This window comes from Arachis ipaensis, chromosome B07, assembly GCF_000816755.2.
Source record: "Arachis ipaensis cultivar K30076 chromosome B07, Araip1.1, whole genome shotgun sequence".
In the NCBI taxonomy this organism is placed as follows: Eukaryota; Viridiplantae; Streptophyta; class Magnoliopsida; order Fabales; family Fabaceae; genus Arachis; species Arachis ipaensis.
Genome location: NC_029791.2, coordinates 58,574,118 through 58,582,078, shown reverse-complemented (window position 1 = coordinate 58,582,078; position 7,961 = coordinate 58,574,118).

The following is a 7,961-nucleotide window of genomic DNA, read 5'->3' as shown; positions in this document are numbered from 1 at the left end:
ATTTCAGATTTAGGAGGCAAAGATTGGATTAAGGGAATGAAGAAAAAGCATGTAAAGTTTGAGAACTCATGAAGAAATGATGGAACCAAAAAGCTGTCAAGCTTGACCTCTTCGCACTTAATTGACCATAACTTGAGCTACATAGGTCCAAATGATGCGATTCTAGTTGGGTTGGAAAGCTAACATCCGAGGCTTCGAAACGATATAAGATTTTCCATAGTTGCATCGCGCATAGGGGCACGCACGCGCACCAAAATAAACAAGTCCATAACCAATAACAAGAACACTACCCTGCAAGTCCTTTGAGAGACGACCCGAGGTTTAAATACTTCGGTTTATAGATTTTAGGGGTTTGTACTTGTGACAAACAAATTTTTGCATGAAAGGATTATTGTTGGTGTAGAGACTATACTTCAACGAGATTTCATTTGTGAAATTCTAAACCGTCAAAAATCCCAATCATCAAAATGGCGCCGTTGCCGGGGATTTGCAATGGTGTTATGTTATTGGTTATTGTACATATGTGAATAGTGTAAATAGTTTGTCTTTTGCTTGTTTACTAGATTTTGTTAGTTTTATTTTTTTTTTCCATAATGAATTCTCACTTTGGCTATGAGTTTGGCTCTAATTGTGTTGTAGGGAATGTGAACTTCAATGCTAACATGTACCAAGGATGGAACACTCCAAGATGGGAGGAGCCTCAAGGAATTGATCACTCTTATTGGCATCAACCTCCGGACACTTATAGGTATAATTCTCATCGTAATGCATGTCAATTCAATGGCTATGGTGACTCCTTTTATGACAATCAACCACCACCATATGCCTATGAATCTTATCCTCAACATGATGCTCAACCATACTCACAAGCCCCTTTCTACCAAGTACCTTTATGTGACCCTTATCCATCATATAACCAATCACCCATACCACATCCTTGTGATCATTATGAGCAGGAACCTTTAGAATCACCACAACCCTATCAAGATTACTACCATGAACCACCTTCCTACTATGAACCCTCTCTCCAAAATAATGAACCTTCCTATTCACCCCAAGCCCCAATAGACGATCCTCTCACTTTGTTACTCCAAGGACAAGAAGCCATGAAGCGGGATACACTTGAGTTTGTGACCAATTTGACCAAGGTGGTGCACACTTTAGCCCACCAATGCTTGAATACTCAAGGTACCTCCGTGACCACATGTGAGAAGTCAAAAGAAGAGCAAAGCATGAAGGAGAAATTGAAAAATTCGGTGGAGAAGGAGGAGTCAAATTTTGTATTGGAGCAACTAGAGGAAGCTATGATCATTGAAGAAAAGGAAGAGGTGGTTGAAGATTTAGGAGATGTTGAAAGTCCAAGGGAATGTAGCATCATAGAGCACTCTTCCAAGAAGCTTGATATTGATGCTGAGGAGGGTGCGCAACCTCCAAGGCATATCATCGTTGGAGACTTGGAAGAGGCTTATCAAGAGATGGATTCAATCATGGATGAATTTCTCTCTACAATGGAATCCTCTCCCATTGGACATGGAGTTGAAAGTATAAAAGAGTGTGCACAACCTCCCATACCCTTGGTGAGCAATGAGAAAGAGAGCTACCAAGAGGAAAACGTTGGCATGGTGTATATCGAAATTGAAGAATATGAAGAGGTTGACCAAAAAATGGATTTATTCATCAATGAATTTCTATCCAAAATTGAACCACCTCCCATTAGGCAAGAAATCAAAGTTCTTGAAGACAACACTAAGCCATGTGATAAAAGGGGAAGGGTTGAAATCAAGGAAGCTCGCAAAGAGGTGGAAATACACAAAGAAGAGCACAAGGAAGTAGACCTTGCATTATCTAAGTGTGGGGAGGTCTCCCTTCCCGAGTCACCATCCAACACAATATTCAAGTGGGTAAAATTCTTATCCATAAGCTTTACTTTCTCGCTTGAATATGGTTTGATTGAAACGGATGGACAACTTAGAGCTCTTTGTGGAATTAAAAGCAAGAATGAGTTGTGTAGTGGTTGCGAGTTGGGAATTAGGCTCATTAAGGTCAAAGCTTCAAGGTATAGGAATGATGTTGGGACAATAAGCCACCATGACAAGGAGCTCACCAAATGTCTAACTTAAGGACTTAAACTAAAAGTGCTAGGTGGGAGACACCCCACCATGGTAACCTCTTTCCATTCTCTTTTGGTTTTGTATAATAAGTGATTTGAGTTGCCATTGTAGGTAGATTTTCATTTCATATTGATTTCTTTGTAAAGATTGGTTGTTAGTATGTTGTATTCATTAGTAGTAGATGAATAAATCCTAAAATCAAATTGCATTTTTGTGAATTGTTTGATATTTGATTGAATAAAGAAGAGTTTTGGACATTATAGAGAGCTCTTGGGCATTTTTTCTGCTTTTTGGGCAAAAAAAAAAAAAAGGGCATCGGCGCGCTAGCACGCTGTGCGCGCGCTAGCCCCCGCCTATGTTCTATTTACTTTGATATCTTTGTTGTAGGCTTAATTTTCTTTCTTTTTCTCTCCTTTTAGGTTGGCCACCAAGAAAGGAGGAAACGGAAAAGCTTTTAAATGGGGCAACGAACAAGTCATCCGCACAACCTTTCGAAGAAGCTCATCAATTGTAGCAACCCATTCACCTTGCTCTCCTTTGCATGCACCGAGGGCGGTGCAATCTTCAAGTGTGGGGAGGTCATTCGACCGATCTCCATGGGTAACAATTTCCTTTTCAACACCAAATTTTTTTATTTTTCTTTGTTGTGATTTCAGATTTAGGAGGCAAAGATTGGATTAAGGGAATGAAGAAAAAGCATGTAAAGTTTGAGAACTCATGAAGAAATGATGGAACCAAAAAGTTGTCAAGCCTGACCTCTTCGCACTTAATTGACCATAACTTGAGCTACAGAGGTCCAAATGATGCAGTTCTAGTTGGGTTGGAAAGCTAACATCCAGGGCTTCGAAACGATATAAGATTTTCCATAGTTTCATCGCGCATAGGGGCGCGCACGTGCACGGTACGCAGACGCGCCGTTGGTGGCACATGACTCACTTAATGCAACACGTGGCCAGCGATTTTAGAAGCCTTGTGGGCCCAATCCAACTAATTTCTGATGCTATTTAAGCCAAGGATTGAAGAGGAATCAATATACTTTAATCGTTAGTCATAGTTTAGTTTTAGAAGTAGTTAGAGTTAGAGAGAGAAGCTCTCTCTTCTCTCTAGAATTAGGATTAGGAATTAGGGTTAGATTAGGATCTCATAGTTCTAGGTTTAATTCAAGTCTCCTTCTACTTCTACCTTCAATTGATGATTGCTACACTTTGGTTCTTCTCTCTATCCCTATTCTCTTGTTGTAATTTCTCTTATTTTGTTTCTAGGTTTTGTAATTGAGATACTCTTGTTCTCTTTATTTTCTTTCAATAATGCAATTTGAGGTAATTCATGATAATTGTGATTTCCTTGATTGTTGTTGTTAATTCTTTACATTCGATTGTAGTTAGAATTCATTCTTGTTGTGATTGACTATACTTTTCTTTTGTGCCTTCCAAGTGTTTGATTAAATGTTTGGAAGAATATTAGACTAGAATTTTATGTTCTTGGCTTGAGAAGGTAACTTAGGATTTCTTGAGTCACTAGTGTCCAATTGATTGATAGTTGATAGCCATTAACTCTAGCCTTCATTAATCCAATTAGTGGAAAGCTAGGACTTATGGACTAGGATTGATATAACTCACTTGACTTTCCTTTGTTAATCGATTTAAGGATGACTAAGTGGGATTAATCCTTGCAACTACCATACTTGTGGCTAGTGATAATGATGAAGACCCTTGACAACCAAACCTTGCCAAGACCATTTTGTGAATAAAGTTTTCCTACCATTTACTATTCACATTCCTCATCCAAAACCCCAAAATAAACAAGTCCATAACCAATAACAAGAACACTACCCTGCAAGTCCTTTGAGAGACGACCCGAGGTTTAAATACTTCGGTTTATAGATTTTAGGGGTTTGTACTTGTGACAAACAAATTTTTGCATGAAAGGATTATTGTTGGTTTAGAGACTATACTTCAACGAGATTTCATTTGTGAAATTCTAAACCGTCAAAAATCCGTTTATCAAGGGCCTGGTATAAGGAAAGCATACACATCCAAAGATTTTAAAAGACAGATAATCAGGCTTTGAGTTGAACAGTCTTTCATAAGGTGTAACGTTGTTTAGCACCGGAGCTAGTAGAGAATTTATCAACCTGACGATAGTCATGAAGGCATCCCCCGAAACCTTTTTGGCATAGACGCAGCTGCCAATAATGTCAACCCAATCTCTACAATGTGTCTGTGTTTGCGCTCAGTGGCACCATTTTGTTGGTGTTCATATGGGCAGGAAAACCTCCACAAAATACCTGTATCCTGCACAGACTTAGTGATAAACCCCAAGTTTGTGGTTTATCTTGTGCTTAATTTGGGGAATTTTATCACCTTTTCCCACATTTATTCAATGAAATAGCATGGTTTTGCAATTCTCCCTTGATTTGTGCTTAAATGTGAAAACATGCTTTTTAGGCCTTAAAATAGCTAAATTCAATTCACTTTAATTCCATTCGATGCCTTGATGTATTTGTTAAGTGATTTCAGGTTATAAGGCAAGTATTGGATGGAAGGAATGAGTAGAAAAGCATGCAAAGGGGAGAATGCATGAAGAAACAAAAAAATTGGGAGTGCATCAAAGAACGCGCACGCGCACAAGGCGCGCACGCGCACAAGGCGCGCACGCGCAAAAGTGGTCTCGCATGCAGACGCGCACGTGCGGATGGAGAATTTGCCAATCGACGCGTACGCGCACATGGCGCGCACGCGCCGGTACTCTCACGTGGCCCACTTAAAGGCAAAATGCTGGGGGCGATTTCTGAGCTGCCCAGGCCCAAATCCAACTTGTTTCTGAGTGTATTTCATGCAGAATTGAAGTCCAAGCAAAGGGGGGAGCAATTGTTTGAAGTGTTAGCATCATGTAGTTTAGTTTCTAGAGAGAGAAGCTCCCTCTTCTCTCTAGAATTAGGATTAGAATTTCTTAGATCTAGGTTTAATTCATGCTTTGATTTACTTTTCCTTTACAATTTCTTGTTCCTCTACTCTTCCTCTCTCTAATTTTGTATTTCATTCTTGTAATTGCTTACTTTGTTGTTGATGCACTCTTTCTTCTTCTATTTTCCTTTAATGCAATTTATGATTCATGTTCTTTTATTATTGATTTGCTTTATTGTTGTTTAATTCCTTGTAATTGAGTAGTGTAGATTTATATTCCTTGCAATTTTACTATGCTTTCCTTTTATGCCTTCCAAGTGTTTGATAAAATGCTTGGTTGGATCTTAGAGTAGAGAATTTTGTGCTCTTGGCTTGGGAAGGTAACTTAGGAACTCTTGAGTCACTAATGTTCAAGTGATTGACGATTGGGAGCCATTAATGCTAGATCTCACCAATTGATTAGGTGTAGAACGAGGACTTATGGACTTGGATTGATATAGCTCACTTGACTTTTATCTATTATTAGTTAGGGGTTAACTTAGTGGGATTGATCCTTGCCAATTCTCATGTTGTGGTTAGTGATTAGGATAGAGATCCTTGACCACCTAACCTTGCCAAGACCTTTTTGTTAGTTTATTTCCTTTGCCATTTATATTTCTTGTCCATCATCTCAAAAATCCTAAAACATACTCCATAACCAATAACAAGGCACTTTATTGCAATTCCTAGGGAGAACGACCCGAGGTTTAAATACTTCGGTTTATAAAATTTAGGGGTTTGTACTTGTGACAACTCAAATTTTTGATGTGGGAATTGTTTGTTGGTTTAGAACTATGCTTACAACGAAGTTATCCTTTCTATAAGAAGAAATTCTAGACCATCGAGCAAAATTCATTCATCACTTAGCCAAACTAACATATTCTTTAGCATTATCACTTTGCACACATTTAATCTTAGTTCCAAATTGCAACTCAGCCATAGATTGGAAATTTTCAAATGCATATCTGATTTGGGACTTAGAGGACAGCAGATAAATCCAAGTGAAACGTGAGAAAGCATCAATAAAATGAACATAGTATTTGCAATTATTGACTGAAGCAACCGGGGTAGGTCCCCAAACATCTGTAAAGACCAATTCTAAATATTTTGTGTAAAGAAAATCAGATTTAGGGAAAGGAAGTTGATGTGCCTTTCCAATACAACAAGAAGAATAGACAAAATTTATTGATTTAAAAGGAATATGACATGACTTAAGAACTTGACTAACTACCGAAACTGATGGATGCCCAAGACGAGCATGCTATAACAAGCAGTCATTATTTCCTGACACAGGTACTAAAGATAGCAAGGCAGCAGTAACATCATCTCTTAAATTTGGACGGAATCCAGAGAATTTGTACAATCCTTTATCAACTGTTTCTTGGAGTATGAACTCCTTGAAAACCTTGCATTTGACAACACAATGATCATCATGAAATTCAAAAAATACCCTATTATCTTTTGCAAACTGATAGACACTTAACAAATTCTTTGAAATTTCTGGATCTAACAGTAATTTGCTAAGCAAGAAGTGTTTTCTATTCAGATTTGAAATGAAAATTGAACTTCCAATATGACTAATTGGCAAACCTAAACCATTGCCGATGGTGATTCTTTCTGAACCAGCGTATTCAGTCTTTTTCCCAAAGTTGTGAGCATCGACAGTCATGTGGTGCGTGGCTCCTGAATCTGGAAACTAATCTGGATTTTGCAGCGTTGTTGGAGTAGCAAATTCAGCATCATTCTAAACCAAGGCATTTGTGTATGACAAATTTGCGCTAGGGCTGTGCGAATGTGACGCATCTTTAGCTCTTCCATTACCATAGCCATCATACCTGTACCAACAATTGAGAGCCGTGTGCCCATGGAACTAACAATTATTTCATTAATTAGAGGTAGAAAAGTTATTGCATTAATCCATGGAACTAACAGAGCTTCTAACCTCTTAACAGAGCTCTTAACCCTCTTTCCTTATATACTAACCCTAGAAAATAAAATTTAAATTCAAACTTCAAAACCGAATCAAAACTAAAATCAAATAAAGTCTTTTTTCTAATTATTTTCCTCCGAAAAGATCTCCTCTTTAATTGCTTGCAATCTTCAATTAATGTCATCATCAATGGGCTTGTGATTGATCTTCCAAAAAGGTTGAGAAATTGGAGAAAATGGTCTTTAATTGAAGTCCTAGGAAGTGTACATAATCCCACGTACCACATGAGATGTCTTGCGTGCCACGTGAAGCAATTTCTTGGTTTGGAATGCTCTCTGTTGGGCTCACGTACCACGTGAACTAGGCTACGTTGTACGTGAGCCAATTTCCTTCAATTGTGGCTTATGAATGCTTCCCAACGTTGTACGTGGTGAATTTCATATACCACATGAAAACCAACTTGTGCGTACGCATGAGGTGAATTGTCCCAACGTGGTATGTGATGGTGTTCACATTGCACATCCCTTTCTTGTGCTTTCAGGGAAGCTTCTGTTTGCCACAGAAAACTTTCTGTTTATCTCAGGGGTTATTCTACTTGTTGCTTTCCATCCTCTTTTTTGTTCAATTTCTTTCTGTTTTTCTTTTAAAGCTTCCTATAATCAATGAAATTCAACTAATTAAAGTAATGTTCTTTATAACCTTAAATTCATTGCTTATTCAACAGAAATTCTTAGTAAATTAACTGAAATCAAGAAGGCAAATCATTAAAGATGCGGATGCATCAATTCTTAAAAGATAATTATTAAAAGTGGTAATTATTTGATCACTTGTTTTTACCATATCAGATAAAACAGATAATTATACTGGTATGAATAATACTAATATTATACATTATCTCAACTTCAAAGTATTTCTAAAATATTTTAGTGAAGATAAACGGATCAAAAAATATTCAAAAAATTTTTACTGGTTGAA